This window comes from Eretmochelys imbricata, chromosome 1, assembly GCF_965152235.1.
Source record: "Eretmochelys imbricata isolate rEreImb1 chromosome 1, rEreImb1.hap1, whole genome shotgun sequence".
Lineage (NCBI taxonomy): Eukaryota > Metazoa > Chordata > Testudines > Cheloniidae > Eretmochelys > Eretmochelys imbricata.
This window is the reverse complement of record NC_135572.1, coordinates 54,280,078-54,294,659: the sequence shown is the minus strand read 5'-3', so window position 1 is coordinate 54,294,659 and position 14,582 is coordinate 54,280,078. Positions and strand designations below refer to the sequence as shown.

The 14,582-nt window shown below is 41.1% G+C and overlaps 1 protein-coding gene across 6 annotated transcripts in view; it reads left to right on the top strand.

Annotated features, from left to right (window-relative positions):
• TRPC4 (transient receptor potential cation channel subfamily C member 4) overlaps positions 1–14,582 on the top strand; it is a 134,926-nt gene that overhangs the window by 38,466 nt on the left and 81,878 nt on the right. The gene's annotated exons all lie outside the window — the stretch shown is intronic.

The following is a 14,582-nucleotide window of genomic DNA, read 5'->3' as shown; positions in this document are numbered from 1 at the left end:
GTAAGTTGTGGTTTCATTTAAGCTAACATTTACCAACACATGGAAGTCAACATCAAGATAATGATCTACTGAGATCTATCTATCTATCTATCTATATATATTTGACTTGGAAAAGGTCTATGTTGCTTACTTATCTTATATTTAAATTTCATGATATGCCATGGTTAAGACCACTCCATATGATCTAATTCTGGAGAAGGACCTACAGTTGGCCTTTAGTATAGCAAGAAGTGGTTGACGATATTTTTCACTTGCTGTTTCATTATTTCAGGAAGCATGCTCACCAGTTTCCTAAATTACTTACTGCGATGTACTTTCAGAAATTGTACATCAGACCTTTTTTAGAAGCTAATCTCTGTGTGTTTCATTTGTATTTCTTAAAATGTGAAATCCTACTTTATAATTTATACTTCATTTAGCAAATTTTAACTGTGACTTGGATCTTCCAATGGATTCATGCATTTAAAAGCAGTTCTGATTTTGAACAGTGATTTGAAATCCTAATTGCAAAGCTTGAATTTTCCTAATTTGAGTCTTAGGTAGTGAGAGATATCTGCAAGTGCAAACGGCTTGTATAGTCCCAGCTGATTTCCATGCCTAATTAAATTGCAGTAATACAGATGTTTACCCTTTATAGAGTCCTTGTAATGGCAAACATTAAAGCAATACTGACTCTCAAGGTAATGATTCCAAATCACTGGATCATCTACATTTCTGATATTTTTTTTTCAATTTCTATTAATCTTTTTCACTATTTCTCCCTCAGCAGCCCCTTAAATGGAAGTAGGTTCTGCTTATTTTCTCTGCCATATTCTTTATTTGCTTATTAGATGGTGGAACAAATATTGTCAAACACAACAGACCCATTATTTTATTTCTAATGACTACAATAAGAGAAGGCATTGTATGAGATACAAATATGGAAAGCCTGGAAAACAAAACAGTTCTATGACAGCAAACTCAGGGCTAAATTCTGTCGTGCCCTGTGCAGCTGTATTCTGGGAATTCCATTTTACCTCATCCATTGTATCCACTCCGGCAGAGGCACCAACTCCAGGGTGCTCTGAGGCTGAAGCACCCATGGAAAAAAAACTAGTGGGTGCCGGCGGGCCCCGCTGATCAGCTCCTCCTCATTTCCCCCAGCACCTCCCACCCACTGAGGATCAGCTGTTCAGTGGCAGGCAGGAGGTGTTGTGGGGGAGGAGGAGGAGCGGGGGCAGAAATAGGCAGAGTGAGGGTGGGGTACTCTCAGGGAAGGGGACAAAACATGGTGGGAAGAGGTGGGGCAGGGGTGGGGCCTCGGGGGAAGGGATGGAGTGGGAGCGGGGTCTGCGGCAGATCACGGGTTGTCCACCCCCGAGAAATCAGAAAGTCAAAGCCTCTGCACCCAGGATCCCACCAAGGATCCTGACCTAGTACTGTAGCCATCCAAGCGGAGGATATGATCATTGTCCCATCTCCTCTGTGCATTTCTGGTGACTGGCAGAAGGTGTTAGAGGCAAAGTAGGCTATTCCTGTGTAAAAGGAATAGCAGGGAAAGATGTGGGCTATTCTTTAGATATTCTGTTGTTTGATCTGACCTGTCTTAGAACATCATCTCTTGGGTGATACAACTGTTCTTCCTGCTCCATGGGCTTCAGCCACTGAGAATCAGAATATATATAGCCAGATAAGTTTGTGTTGTATCAGGAAAAAAATATGATTTTGTTTCTCAGCAATCTTATTTGAGTTTTAATCGTTTTGTGGTGGTGGTGGTTGGTTTTTGTTTTTCTTTCTCTCAACTTAACTCAGTCAAGAAATAGAAGGAAAAATAGCCTTTACTGTACATCCAACCCCACAAAATTAAAATAAACAAACCAGCTGAACAATAAATTTCCTTCCCTCCCTGACACATCAATCATCCCATACCTCTCATCCTTTATTATTATTACCATTCATTATTAAAATTACAGCAGGGCTGAAACTGGGGCCCATTGTGCTAAGCAGAGTACAAATACATAGTACAGTAACTCTTCACTTAACGTTGTAGTTATGTTCCTGAAAAATGCGACTTTAAGTGAAACCATGTTAAACGAATCCAATTTCCCCATAAGAATGAATGTAAATGGGGGGGTTAGGTTCCAGGGAATTTTTTTTTTTGCCATACAGTACAGTACTATAGTTGGGAGGTGCCCCCACCTTACCCCACACAGGCACAGCCCACTGGCATGGGAGACAGTGAGGCAGGCAAGGAGGCTGAAGGTGCTGTAGGCTAGGAGAGGCATGTTGCACAGCAGCTGCGGCAGCTTCCCCTACTCTGCAAGCACCAGGGGTGGGGGGCTCAACCCTCAGCCCGCCCACTCCACCCCTTCCCCCAAACCCCCACCCTTAACACGCCTCTTCTTCCCCTCTACCTCCTCCCCCTCCCTCTCCTGCCTCCTGCCTGCAGCAATCAGCTGGCTTGCGGCGTTCAGGGGGCAGGAGGGAGGAGTGAGGACTTGGCGCACAGCCTCCACCCTCCCTTCCCTGCCTCCTGACTGCAGCAATCAGCTGGTTTGTGGCTTTCGGGAGGCAGGGGAGCCTGTGCGCCAAGTCCTCGCTCCTCCCCCTCCCTCCAGAATGCCTCAACCCAGCTGACTGCCACGGGCAGGAGGCAGCGGGAGGAGGGGGAGGGAGCTGATCCGTGGGATCTGCCGGTGGGCAGGAGGTACTGTGGGGTGGGGGGAGGAGGCGTAGGGGAGCTGTAGGGAGGCTTCCAGCTGTGGACAAAGCAGGCAGCCAAACGACGTTATCGTGAAGGATTGCACAACTTTAAATGGAGCGTGTTCTGTAATTGAGCAGGGACATAAGATCGAAACAACATTAAGCAAGAGGACGTTAAGTGGGGAGTTACTGTAAGAGACAATTTCTGTCCTGGAGAGCATCCAGTATAATTTAAGACAAGAAGCAACAAGTCAACATAACAAAAACTGGAGGAAGGAGGGCAAGGATTATAGGAACATGTGGTTCAAATATTCTTTTCTTTTAAGTTTTAAGATGGGAATATTTTTGTTTATTTCTGATATCACTAATTTGTACTGACATCTATAGGTGGTTTACCGTAGGCATCATAGCAGATGTGGGTCTTGAGAAGGATTTGAAGTAGATCAGGCTCGTGACTTTATGGTTTGACATGGGGGGAGAGTGTTCCATGTACCAGTTTTGTCATGGTACTAGTTCAGAGGTGCTTGTGAGAGAAGTACACAAATGGGTGAAGAAGAATTGCACTGTTGTGCAAAGGAGGGTAACTGTTAAAAACACAAGGCAGGATAACTAAGGAGAAGTGGAGTCGTGGAGGGGCCTCAAAAATGAGGACAGGATGCTCGATTTGAACTGACATAGAGATTGAAAAAGCCTCTCTCAAGTGGATGTGGTCCCTTTAAAGGCAATGTGGTGGTTTACAAGCTGCTGCTACTGTCTGTACATTATCCTGCATAAAGATAAATAGTGAACATCCGTTTGCAATGCTGTCAGTCCACATCTTTCTTGAGTGCCAAATTCCCATTGTAAAGAAAAAACAAAAAGCCTTCAAAAATGTATGCAAATCATTTTGGAAGCTCTGTGCAGTAAAAGTTGCTCATGTTCTGCATTTGTATTCTGTTGATGTCTGCCACAATACTGTGATCATGCCATTCAGACTTTCTCAGGAGGTATCCCAGAAAAATTCCTTCCCAGGTTGGAATCCTCTCAGAATGAATCACTAAGTGGGGAGTCTTTCTGATGGGCAGCCTGCCTCTTTTGCTTCTTTAATAAATAACAAGGTTGAAGGACACTTAGATTTTGAGGTGGAGAATGCCCGATGACACCATTGATAGGTTCTGTTGATAATGATGTTATCAGTCCAGTGACTGGAATATCACACTCTGTATTTTTGGACAACTTAGTTGCAATATTACTTTAACACAGGATGCAGGTTAAAGCCCCCAAGCTAGGTTTTTTTTCCACTCTGTTAACACTCCTGGTGCTGATCGATTGCAAGAAATGACACTTTGCTGCTGCTGCTGGTCTGACTCCTGTCCCTTCCGTCCTCCACTTGCCTGTTGCCTGCTTCCAACACCTATTGTTGCTAGGTAACAATTAGCAGTGCGCATCAGCTGTTCCCTAATGTCCCACAACCATACAGCAATGTGCAGTGTGAACATTTAATTGATCAGTCTCAGTTGTTTACACCAATTGACATTGACAGTGACAACTGCCAATGACCTGATTAGTCATTTCTGCTATCACTGTGCTAGGATCATGGGGCATGATGGACAATGCCAAAAAGCTTTCTGTTTTCCTGAATCAAATATAAAACTTTATCTGATTCACATATGATTCCTTTCATAAGTATAGAAGGGATGGTAAGAAATCATAGAGCATCTATGATCATCTAGTCCTCCCCTCCCACTCCCGTCATATAACCCCGTATCTGAATCATAGGCCAACATTTTTCTGTCAACAAATCCAATGGTCAGTCTGAATGCATGTAGACTGTAAACTGCCCAGGACAGGGGATAAAAATAAATAAATAATAAACAATTATCAATTGATCATTTTTCTTTTGCAATGATTTCAAAATGCACATTACAAACCTGAGGGTTTTGTATGGAAGAGTTATATTTCTGTATTATTTCCTCAGAGATATGTACTTACATGGTATCACAGATCTAAAATGGTACTTCAAGAATGACAGGAAATACTATTACCTTGAGAAACTCTATCCTCTAACCAGGCACTGAGCTTGAATGCCAATATGTGTTCTTTTGAAGCTGCAACCAGCCAATAGAAAACAACATGTATGTGCATGCTCTGTCAAGTGCGTACACACACACACACACACACACACACACACACACACATTTTGCTTCCATTATAGTGATGCCTTACATTAACTATACTCTTACAATAAAGGTATTTTAATGTTTGTGGTTCCAGATTAGATTAAAGGGATTTTTAAAGATTGTTTTTTCCTTTTGATATCACTACAGGGCAGAGTTAAGGTTATTTTGGTGCTATAGCTATACAGTTCCATACCTTGACATGTCTGGATTTCTTTTAAGTGAATCTTAACTCTAAAATATCTGGGTTTATAATGGTTGCTTTTGGAGATGAGTATAAAATCTTTGTGATGTTTATTACTCTTAAATTATTTATACATAATCTCAGTTTTAACTCCCTTTTACCTTTTTCTTTGTCAGGGGATTATATCTTGGTATCTGTACATCTGGAAAAAAGTACTCGGTAAAACATGTGAAATGGGAAAAAAGATGCTTGAATGGATGAATGTTCTCTGAGTTGGTGTCTGATATCACAACAGTTTTTACAGTAATGTAATAGCATTGAATTCAATGTATTTAGTCCTGATTTATACTACTTCCCGAAACAGTCGCTCCATGTTTTTGTCTCCATAGTGAGTATGACTCAAACCTGCTCTAATGATACATATTTATAGTTACCATTGATTTCAGTGAGACCCGTGCTCACACATCCAGGGCAGAATTTGGCTTTTCTCATTATCAGTTTTGTTACTTGTATACTGCTTTCTGTGGACAATTTATTAGCAAATAGTCAGGTCTCAGCATGGAAGAAACACAGAATTTTAAGATTATTCTCAATCTTTTTCTTCTGCATCTGCATCCTTATTCAATCTTCATCCCTATTCTTTGAACACTCTTCTTCCTTTCCTCTGTCTTCTACCACTGGCTGCATTTTCAGAATTTGGTCATTGATTTTAATGCAAGTCAAATGAATAAAGTCAGGTTTCTTTGCCGCTTATTGTTCTGCTTTTCCCCCTTACATACTTATCTTATTGTAATCCTCCTTTCCTTCCCTTGCATATCTATATGGCTAAATCTCCTTGTCTGTCCTATGGTACCCAGAGTGCTTTGCTTGGCTTCTCCCAGCAATTCATTTCAGTTTTGATCTAAGTGCATCTGTTTACTGTCCATTTCCAAGTCCACATTCTTGGGATTCTGTCAGCAGGTATTAGTCTGGCCTAGATGCTGACCTCTTCTCTTTGTTGTTGCTATGTTCTCTACACAAATATATTAATTTTTTTGCAACACCAGCAATTAGGAAAATCAGTACCCCAGTAGATGGAGAGGAGCAGCAGTAGAGAAGTCAAAAGCAACAATCTAACATGAGTGCAAGGGTTGAAGAAGGGGCCAGCATCTGATAAATTGAGACATAATATCAAGAAACAGCAGAGAGCTTTTAGGAGACCAGAAAGATAAACATTGTTCAATTTCAAAAGCCACACAGAGTGGCCTTTGGGAGGTCTTTGAAACCTATTAACAGCATAAAAACAGTCAATGCTAAACAAAATCCACAGAATTTTCTTGCAGACTTTACAGTAAATGTTATGTCTTAATGTTCCAAACCCCTATTTTTCAAGAGATGTTAAAGCAATATTTTGTGCTGTTGTTAGTGAAGCTGTTTATGGAGTGACTGATAAATAAGAAGCACATTTTTGAATGATCAGTGAACATTTGTTAAAATTTGCCAGTCATGCTGTATTCCAGTGCTCCTCATTCTGTCTGTAGTCACTAAATGGTTCTTTTGAGACCAAGCAAACCTTATTCATTCAAGCAATCTTTAATGGAGGTCCCATTGACTTCAGTAAGTCATAAGAGTTACAGGATGGAATCCTGGGTACTCACCCTATTTAGTTAGGTGGTTCATGTGAAAGGATTAATACAGAAAAGAGAGGTTTCAGAAGATGGTAGAAACAGTGTCATGGCCTTAGGTTATAGTTAACCAGTGAGATGTGTTCTAGTGGTGTAATGGTTTGGGGTCCAGACATCCTTCAGATTAAATCAATGGGAGTTTTTTCATCAACTTCTGTGAGGGTGGAGCAGAAGCAGAGTTCTATGTTAGTTCAGTGAATTTTCCCTCCACCAGTTGTAGTCCAGGTAAACGATATCTGATATTTTTTTCCTAACTTGTATTTGACAGCCTCAGCGTTCTTAATCAAACAGACAAGTTGTTTCTTCTCTTTCTCATTCTCGTACCAATTTCCTTCACCACTAGAAAGGGAGGACTTGTGGCACCTTAGAGACTAACCAATTTATTTGAGCATAAGCTTTCGTGAGCTACATGCATCCGATGAAGTGAGCTGTAGCTCACGAAAGCTTATGCTCAAATAAATTGGTTAGTCTCTAAGGTGCTCCTTTTCTTTTTGCTAATACAGACTAACACGGCTGTTACTCTGAAACCTCTTCACCACTAGAGCTAGCCAAAATCTTTTAACTGAAACAATTTTCTGTCCAAAAATGCAGTCTTGTTAAAATCTAAACATTTTTGCGGGAACGTGTTTGGGAAATCTAAATATTTGGTGGGAATATGTCGATTTTGATACAATTTTCAAAGGGGAAAAAAGTCAAAATGTTTCATTTTGACAATGTCAAAACATTTTGATTTGCCAATGTTGAAATAATTTGTTTCTGCTCATTTCATTTAGACTTCCGTATTAAAATATGAATTAAAATATTACATTTATATATTATATTTAATAGTATGTATATATTATAATATTTTGATATAATAGAAAAGTTGAATCAAAATGATAGTCAAAATAAAATGTTTTTTGACAATGCTGAAACAGAACATTTCAATAATCCTGAATTCATTTTTATCAGGATTTTCATTCCGTGGGGAAATTTTGAATTTTTGGCTTTTCATTCCAGTTTGCAGCAAAAAAAATTTCAAAGCATCAGAATTTCCAGCATCATGGAAATTCCAGCTCTGTTTAGCACCATTTTCTCATTGTTTTATCACTTTGATGCTGGTGCCAGTGGGGAGCATACCTGAGGCAGGGAAAGCACTACATGCAAGGGATGTTAAGAGTATAGAATATCAGAGTTGGAAGGGACCTCAGGAGGTCATCTAGTCCAACCCCCTGCTCAAAACATTGTCCAGCCCCAATTTTTGCCCTAGATCCCTAAATGGCCCCATCAAGGATTGAACTCACAACCCTGAGTTTAACAGGCCAATGCTCAAACCACTGAGCTATACCTTCCCTCTTCTAGATCAGCTAACTATTCCTGGCTTTGGCTTTTGTGTATTCACCAGTGATTAAGAAATGTGAGCAAGACTATACTAGTTGAATACCAGTCCTCCTCTCCTACAAACACAAAAACAGAGAAACTGACACATACCGTACCATCTCCCCTTTATTTGTACCTAACATACAACAGCATGAGATTTTCATTTTTTAGCTCTACAGTTGTTAAGCTTGTGACGGGGCCCGCTGAGGAAATACGTGCACATTTCAATTTGTAACTAATGATGGCCATATTTGTTTGTTTGTTTTTTCCTGAACAGAGGGAGACCTACAGGGGTCAAAACATCAGCTGCTTGCTGCACAGTCACGTTATGTATTAGAAGATAAGATTTTCCAGTATTTTTACAGTTTGTTTGGTTTTACTCTTCAGAGTTATATGTAACTTTGATTGATTTTTGCGTTTTAGCTTCATTATTTAAGGTTAACCCCATTTTTGTTTGTTTTCCTTTCTTTTAAAAAGAAATCTCATTCTTGGTTTCTTATTTACCCAATTTTCTTCCCTCTCTGTGAGTCAAGGCACACATGAGCTAGATATGTTAAACATTTGCAAACCCAAGTGCCGAAAGTTAGACTCCTAAATCCATATTTATGCACATAAGTAAAAGTAGCTTGATTTTCACAAGTGCCACTCACATTGACTTTAATGACATTTCAATGTGTTGTCAGACTTCTAGAAATCAGGATCCTTTAATCTGGTGCTTTGAACTGAATTTCAGAGCTGACCTTCGAGGTCAAGGTTAAAAATGTTGGCCAGCATTTTCTGATTTTTGAGTGCTTACCACAATATTCTCATAATATAGTTTATCTGACATGGAATGTTAATAATTTGATGATGGTGCTTCTCCAGACAGGGGAGTCACAACCAGTTCACTTCTTGTGTAACTAAGATGTTACAGTCTTCTGAGCACCTAGGCTAATAAACAGCTCAGCCTTGGTGTTTACATTCTATTAACATCTTGGCCTGTGACTCCTGAGCTTATTCAGCCTGGCTAGCACTACATAAACAAGAAGCAGCCACAAATTACCATATTATATTTTTGAGCAACGTGATGTTGAAAGCTCAATAATCCTTTCGTGGCTAGATTACCAATAACTCAGTCTATTTAATAAGTTTCCCAAGCCAAATCTTGAGCATCATACTCAGTGTGAACTCAGTTCTTACTATAGATTCCTTAATGAAGCCGCTACGAGGTATTCTTTGATTAAACGCTGAAGGATGGATTCTGCAGTCCATAAAGTTCATTTTGCGCCAGGTAAAGGAGGTAAGGGGGCATGTCGGTGGAGCGGGTGCTGAGAGCAGGATAGAAGGGGACATGGTTGAGTCAATCTCCACTACACTAGATTCATTGATGTGTAAGCTCCAGAGCAGAAGAGGTTAGAGTAGTAGTCCCTCTGCAGCTCTAATTTGCATTAGGTGTCTGGAGGCAAAGGAGTCACAGCCAGTTGGCTATAGACACCACTCCCTGCTAGATTTGAGTGCAGCTTGGATGCAGTGGAGAACTGGAGTCTGAATAAATGGCTCAGGATTAATAATTACAGCTGAGAGGGGTGATCTGATACCAGACAAGCCAAACAACTGCTGCTGCCCTGCTAGCTAAAACAGAACCAATGGTCCTGGCACATACTCTTGGGAGATGCTCAGGATTTCTGCTTGGCTTTGACAAGAGTGCCAGGTGCTCAACACCTGTCAGGATCAGGCCCAGGCTATTCTTTACAATGTAGTGTGTACTCTGCAGCAGATGACAACAGGCAAATCCTAAGGTTCTCAGTCCGATACTAGGGGTAGGGGTATTCAGGCTCTCCAGTAACCTGCATGGATAATTTTCCATGAGTGCTTTTTGAATTCATATACATTAACACTTGTGCTAAGAGCAAGAGATAGAAACTGTTCAGTGATTTTGAGGCAAAAATAGTAATATATTTCAAAAACCTGAGGTACCCTTAGTGAGGATCTTAGAGATTAGAATTTGCATTTCATGTTGCAGATATACTTTGAATGACTTCAGCAGCCCTTCTTAATTAACATCCTTTCCAAATCAAAAGACTGAATGATTGTATACGTAAGAGAAATAACAGGTCAAATGTAATACCTCTGGTCAGTCCTTTGTTTGAAAGAAACCCGGAAGAAGTAAAGAATGTAGTTATTTTGCAGCCATGTGTCAGGTAATGAGCGTAGCCATGCAAGCATTAACTAAAAGAACAAAAAGGTGTAGCCTAGTCAGGCGTCTCCATCTAAAAATAATAATAATAATAATAAAATTACCAAACCCCAGAAAAGCTAACTTGGATAATATTTGGACATTTTAACACCAAGAGAAGATATGTTTAGTCTGTGCAGCCCATAACTGTAAGAAGTGAAGTATTCAAGTTTGGGATTATGTCTCCAAAACTCCCATTTCTGCAAACTCTCAGTCATAGTCCTCAAGCACTTAGATAAACATTTGCCAGGCAGGGGCAAGTTACTCTAAAATAGCCCATATGTTTGCTTTGTAAATCATTTAGAAGCCTTTGTGTTTATAGATAAGACTCCACATATTGTTAAATAGCATAAATTATGTAAGCAGCTTATCTGCTTCACAAGTTTGAAGTATGACTATAATTGGTTATATGCTGCCTATGCTGAATGTGGTTTGCATCTCCCAGTGGAAGGTGCAGTGGTTCTTATTAAAAAGATCACATTTATTCACAGTTACCACAGCAGTGGCAATAGGCATACCATAACTATGGAAGTATAAGGATGCACATGATGGAAAATGAATTTCAACATTTTAACTTTTTTAATTGTTCAGCGTGTGTCTACAAGCTTTTGCGAATGATGAATGCCAGGTGCGTACTTATCCCATTTCATTACAATTCCAATTAAACTGTTAACAATGCTGATGTTCTTCAATTCCTGACACCTAGCACAAGTTATTAAGTTGGAGAGAATAACACAGTACACAGCACTGATAAGGAACAGCAGCTCTTTTCCATTTTCAGTTCCCTTCCTATAAGCATTTGGATGCAACTGTATCTTCCTTGAGAATATTGTTAGTATGGTCAGTCCTAGTAGATAGAGTTTATTCCCCTATGAGTGTATGTCCATTAGCGTCTGCAGAGTTACATGTGAATTCTGTGAGAAGAACAGGCTTCCATTGTATATCTTCTTTTACTTATTCTGAAATTAAAATGAAGATGGTTGGTTTTGTTGTTCATATGTCCATGTAGAATGATCATCACTGAAAAGGAAACGTTTCCATATTGCCAACTCCAACAGTTCAAAAATTATTAGGGTGTGCCAAAAATGGAATTGGTATTAAAATAATATGTTTGTTCTTGTGAAAGTTGCATGATAATTAAGTCTGATTTCTGATTTTTGAACCTTTGACAGAAAGCCTTCTGATGCCCATCTCCGTGTATGTGCTTCAGAATGAAAAGTTCTGCTTGAAATGAAAAGAAAATGGTCCCATAAAAATGGGATGTCTTCCTCCTGACAGGGAGACTCCGTTTTCCTTCTTCGAAGTGAGGGATGACATCTCTCCCATCTCCACTCCCTGCTGTCACTCAGCAGATAACCTCAATCCACCTCCTCATATCCCTGGCACGATTCAAAATGCCTACTGCATCCTCTCTCCTCTGGCTTTCTCTAACCTGGGAAATACTGCAAAATAAATTCTAGTAATAGTCATTTGAATTTTTAAACTAATTAGCTTCGACTGTGCTCACAGACCTCGTGTTCAGCTTACTGTGAATATTCTAGCAATGGACGTAACAGGCTGGAATGTTCAGAAACAGTGACTTTAAGTGACTATTGAAGAATATCAGCAGAAAATGAATTTGGAACTTGTAAATCTGAACATTTACGTCAGAAACGCATTTCTTAGAGTAACCTTTATCTGAATAGGCAACACAATATAATTGTCCAGTCAAATTATCCAGTCAAATTGATATTGAGCCTGTGCATTTAACTGCTTGTGAACAGTCTACAGAATGTAAATAGTTTGCAGTGAATAGTTTCAAATAATAAAGAAATTTGAGAAAATTAGGAGCAGTTCATGGACAATTTGTGAACAGAAAAAGATGTAACATTCTTTGACTAAATTATTCACTATGAATTATCTACTCCACTTCCCCCATCCTCGTCCCTCTCCCAGATGGCACACTCCAGCATTCTCTCTGCTTCTTCCATGCATGCTGCAGGACCCATGGCAAATTCTAGCCACTCCCTCTTCATCTTTAGCTCACCTTTTGCAGTCTCTCTATTCACAGCACATCCCAGTGCCCTCCTCTTCACCTCCCCATTGGCAAACTCCAGCCTATCTGATCCCCTCTTCCCTAGCACACTCCAACAGGATCCCTTCCCTGCTATATGCATCAACCCACCTATTGCTGTCTCCACTGATACATGTCTGCCTCTCTCCAATTCCTGGTTAATTTTACTGATTTCTTACTTACGTGGGTGGGAATACAATTGGAGTCAGGATTGCATCCAGAGCGGTGGTGAAACTGATTTAATAAACAAGGGCAAGAATTATGTGCACTTCGCAAACAGATGTAAGGGGAGAAAACAATTCAAAAGTTCTTTTCCCCAATCCAGATAGTGTCCCTTTAGTTCAGAAATGCTTAGTCAGAATTTTAAAATTATCTCACTCCATCATGCCTGACTTCATTGTTTATCCCTGTTGTTCCTTATGATCTTTACTTTAAAAAAAACCCTAGCAACGTTTCTTACGTATATTTTTCTTGTGTGTTCTAGAGTGCCTTTAGGGCAGTGGTTCCCAAACTAGAGACGCCGCTTGTTCAGGGAAAGCCCCTGGCGGGCTGAGCCAGTTTGTTTACCTGCCGTGTCCACAGGTTCGGCCGATCGCAGCTCCCAGTGGCCGTGGTTGGCTGTTCCAGGCCAATGGGAGGTGTGGGAAGTGGCGGCCAGCACGTCCCTCGGCCCACGTCACTTCCCGCAGCTCCCATTGGCCAAGAGTGGTGAACTGCGGCCACTGGGAGCTGCGATCGGCCGAACCTGTGGACATGGCAGGTAAACAGATCGGCCCGGCCCGCCAGGGGCTTTCCCTGAACAAGTGGCGCCCCTGGTTTGGGAACCACTGCTTTAGGGCCAGACACAGATGGAAGGGCCCTATCGTTCTAATGAGAGAGCATATTCATGCTGCTTGCAATGTAGACAGAGTCAACTGCTCAGAGCTAGACAATGGCATTTCTGTGACAACCCTGCAGTTGTTCCTAGTGTTTCTCCTTACTCCATATGATGAAATAGGTTGCTCCCCCTCACATACTGACCCACTCTGTAGGTCAGTGCAGAGGAGGAACTGGGGATGAGGGACTGCTACTTAAAGGACTTTGTGAATCTATACTTTTCCCTGATCCCCATATAAGAGGCAATTGGTCTAGTGACCAGGGCCCTTGCTTAGTAGTCGCACAACCTGGATTCTAATCCTGGCTCTACCACTAATTTGTTTGAGAGCTTGGCAAAGTCATTTTGTCTCCTCCAACCTTTTATCTTTATTATTCGATTGCAAGATTTGACTGTTTCTCACTATGTTTCTGAGCGGTGCGTAGCACAGTCAGGCTCTCATCATAGGTGGGGCCTCTATGTTCTACAGTAGTGGTTCTCAAACTGTGGGTCGGGACCCCAAAGTGGGTTGCAACCCTCTTTTAATGGGGTCGCCAGGGCTAGTGTTAGACTTGCTAGGGCCCAGGGCCGAAGCCAAAACCTGACCCCCACCGCCCAAGGGCCGAAGTCCAAGGGCTTCATCCCAGGACGGCGGGGCTTGGGCTTTGCCCCTCCTCTCCCCATCCAGGGTTGTGTAGTAATTTTTGTTGTCAGAAGGGGGTCACGGTGCAATGAAGTTTGAGAAACCCTGTTCTACAATAATAAATAACATGGGACTCTCACAGTTTGGTATTTATGATTCCTAATGTGTCACAGAGTGTTATACCAATAAAATAAAAACCAGCAGGATCTTATTAAAGGGGAAGAGGCAAAATACCACATTTACTGTGAATACAGAAAGAATCATAGTAAGCAGTTAGTTATAGCTATAACATTCCATTCAATCTCATATTTATTCACACATTCATTCACACACACACAGAGGTTCTTCAAGGTTGTTATCATAGTTACCAGCCTTAGAGTTGCTCATGCCAAGCCACTGGCCAGGTGGCCTGGACATGAGGAGGGAGCAGGGCCCTGTCAGATGCACATCTGATGTTCCTGGAAGTTGGTTTGCAGAATCAGACCCCAAAGTTCTCACTTTCCAGAGTCCATTTTTATAGGAATTTCTTCCTATGTCAGTCTCTGGGAATTGCTTCATCATACTGTTGCTGAATCAATCAGCAGATGTCACATTCCTGACGGCTCTGTGCTGCCAGATGTTATCTTGTTCTTTGGCTCTCCCATTCTTGAGGCTGTGGGGTGGATTCCAGTCTGCCCTCCGGGGGTCCTCTGGTTATTTCCACTTGATGCCTTCTTCAGCCAATGGACATTGGATTCTTAGACTGGCACCTCCCTGATCATTCAGTTATTATC